Source organism: Dipodomys spectabilis, unplaced genomic scaffold (genome assembly GCF_019054845.1).
Source record: "Dipodomys spectabilis isolate Male_0828 unplaced genomic scaffold, ASM1905484v1 ptg000081l, whole genome shotgun sequence".
Taxonomy (NCBI): Eukaryota; Metazoa; Chordata; class Mammalia; order Rodentia; family Heteromyidae; genus Dipodomys; species Dipodomys spectabilis.
This window is the reverse complement of record NW_024870758.1, coordinates 3,210,542-3,214,011: the sequence shown is the minus strand read 5'-3', so window position 1 is coordinate 3,214,011 and position 3,470 is coordinate 3,210,542. Positions and strand designations below refer to the sequence as shown.

Genomic DNA, 3,470 nt, shown 5'->3' with positions numbered 1-3,470 from the left:
CTCAGGACCAATGGAATAGAATTAAAAACCCAGAAATGAATCTACAGACCTATAGCCATCTAATCTTCGATAAGGGAGCTAAAAAAATAGAATGGAAGAAAGACAGCCTCTTCAGTAAATGGTGCTGGCAAAATTGGTTAACTACATGTAGAAAACTAAAGCTAGATCCTTATATATCACCCTGCACCAGAATCAACTCCAAATGGATCAAAGACCTCGGAGTCAAAGCAGACACTCTGAAAACATTACAGGATGGAATAGTAGAAACACTAAGTCTCCTTGGCACAGGCCTAAATTTTCTTAATGGAGACCCTGAAACACAATAAATCAAAGAAAGGTTGGACAAATGGGATTGCGTGAAGTTGCAGAGCTTCTGCATGGCAAAGGACATAGCTAGCAAGATCAATAGAAAGCCCACAGATTGGGAGAAGATCTTCACTAGCCATACAATGGACAAGGGTCTCATATCTAAAATATACCTGGAACTCAAAAATTAAATCCCCCAACAACAAATCCTCAAAGAAACAACTGCCCGATAAATAAGTGGGCTAAAGACTTAAAGAGAAACTTCTCTGAAGAGGAAAGAAGGATGGTCAATAGACACACGAAGAAATGCTCAACTGCTCTAGCCATAAAAGAGATGCGAATCAGATCCTTTTCCGGTTCATAAGTATGATGATTGGGTTCTCACGCGCTTGCGTGATATGTGCCTCCCTCTAAACCTTGTTATAACGTGGGCACATTACCCATCTGACGTGAAAAAAAAAAAGAAATGCAAATCAAAACAACATTGAGATTCCACCTCACCCCAGTTAGAATGACTATAATCAAGAACTCTAATAACAGCAGATGCTGGAGGGGAAGTGGACAGAAGGGAACCCTACTGCATTGTTGGTGGGAGTGTAAACTTGTTCAACTGCTCTGGAAAGCAGTATGGATGTTCCTCAAAAAACTCCACATAGAGCTCCTCTATGACCCAGCAATTCCACTTTTGGACATTTACCCAAATGTTCACAAACAAGACCATACTAAAGCTACCAGCACAACTATGATTATTGCAGCATTATTTACTATAGCTAAGATCTGGAACCAACCCAGATGCCCCTCAGTAGATGAATGGCTCAAGAAAATATGGTATATATATATACAATGAAATTCTATCCCTCCATCAGAAAGAATGACAGTGCCCCATTTGTTAGGAAATGGAAAGACTTGGAAAAAGTTATAGTAAGTGAAGTAAGCCAGGCCCAAAGAAACATAGGTCCCATGATTTCCCTTATTTGCAGTAACTAGTATATGTCTGAGTCAAGCAGAAAAGGTCAGATAAATTGATGTTAGGGAAATGAACTCTAAGATATGTATTCAAATGTTTTTTTTCTTTCATGAGATTGTTTCTAACACATTTATAAGATGATTTCTTTGTTGCTTTGTATGTCCCTCCCCCATGGTATAACCCTGCTTTCACTGTATTTGATGTTGGTATAATTTGTGGAGGGGAAGGGAAATAATTGTTTCAATAGGGATACAGGTGGACTTATTGCAACAATGAGACATACAAGTAGTAACTTTACAGCTTGGGGGGGGGAGGATTGGGGGGCAGGAGGAGGATGGGAAGGAATGGGAAGGGGAAACTAAGGAGGAGGTTACAATGTTTGATAATAAATGTACTCATTATCTTGCCCATGTAATTGTACCCCACTGTACAGTATTTTCACAATAAAAAATAAAGGGGACTGGGAAGGTGGCTCAGTGCTAGAGCGCTTGCCTTGCATGCTCAAGGCCCTGGGTTCGATTCCTCAGCACCACATAAGCAAAAAGAAAAAAAAAGCTGGGAATGACACTGTGGTTCAAGTGGTAGAGCGCTAGCCTTGAGCTGAAGAGCTGAGGGACAGCACCCAGGACCAGAGTTCAGGCCTCACGACCGGACCCCCCCCCAAAAAAAAATAATAATAATAAAAGAAACACTGTATCTTTGTATTTTCCAAGGAAAACTCCAGACTGTACTATAAATCTCCAAGAGATTTTGAATTTTGTCATCTAGAAGACAAAGAAACCAGCCAAGTAGCTTCCTTTTGTACTCTGCACTCTAGGTACATTTCACAAAACACCCTGTTCCTAAAAGCAAACCTTGAAACTCTGTTAAGAATCCAGAACCATCAAATCCTACAACCTCAGAAATCGTCACTTTACCAGAGAAAAGAGTAATTTACTCTTGGCAAGCAGAAAAGAATAATTTACACCTGGAAAGCTGAAAAAGAGAGGGCTCAGAAAATACTGTCAGAGCTCATAAAACTCTGGCACTTAATCAAAAGTAGAACTATATAGATTATAAAAGAAAATATACCAAGCTGGGCAACAGTGGCTTATGCCTGTAATCCTAGCTACTCAGGTGGCTGAGATCTGAAGATCGTGGTTCAAAGCCAGCCTGGGCAGGAAAAGTCCGTGAGACTCTTTTTTTTTTTTTTAAATTGTGAAAATACTGTACAGAGGGGTTACAATTACATGGGCAAGATAGTGAGTACATTTCTTATCAAGCATTGTAGCCTCCTCCTTTGTTTACATAAACCACCAGAAAACCAGAAATGGCGCTGTGGCTCAAGTGGGAGAACGCTCGCCTTGAGCTGAAGAGCTGAGGGACAGCGCCCAGGCCCAGAGTTCAGGCCCCACAACCGACAAAAATAAATAAGTAAACAAATAAGTAAATGAAAGAAAGAAAATACACCAACTCAAGATTTTCCCTCAAAAAAGTACATCCGATACCATTTTCTTAAAGCATCTTAGGTTTAATTTTTAAGTTGTTTTAACCATTTAGAATCACATTGATTGTGAATTTCAGCATTTTCTAAATGTTGACACAACCTTACATGCATGCCAGACATCAACTCAAAGCACCCTTGGTTAAAATTATACAATGCTTTCATCAGATTTTTTGACCAAGCTCTTAATACATATGGAACTCCTGCGTTCCATGAAGATGTGTCATGCGTAAGACTCCTTCAACTCTGCTCATTTTCCTAACCTAAACAAAGCAAGCTGAAATATCCCTTCCTCTACAATGTACCACTCCAATCCCCATTCCTATCACATGCTAAATCATTTCTCTTGATTCAAACTATCGTTATCCAACTTAATGACTGCTAAAATTATGAAGTAAATGACTGACCAGAATGCAAACATTCACATAATGTTCAAACCTTTAAACATATGCCTTTTCAGAGAAGAAAAATGTAACCATTCAACAGAAATAACAGTGTCATTACTAATCCAGTCACCAATTTTAACTCAGCAAGATTATGTCCTCCAATCTGATGTAAACTGAAGTATATAAAATCACCAATGAAGCATTCAAAGCCATAATAGGGGTTGAGATACAGCATGTACTTAGGAGAAAGGGGTGTCAGAAAGAGAGAGATCAAACCATACCTTAAAGAAACCGACAAATCTAAAAGGTGAGATAATATGACAAGACA

The 3,470-nt window shown here is 39.2% G+C and overlaps 1 non-coding gene across 1 annotated transcript; it reads left to right on the top strand.

Annotated features, from left to right (window-relative positions):
* Window positions 1–651: 651 nt before the first annotated feature.
* Window positions 652–756, top strand: LOC122110888. Its single transcript, XR_006147944.1, has one exon. It is a non-coding gene; the product is annotated as a small nucleolar RNA U13 (small nucleolar RNA).
* The last annotated feature ends 2,714 nt before the right edge of the window (window positions 757–3,470 follow it).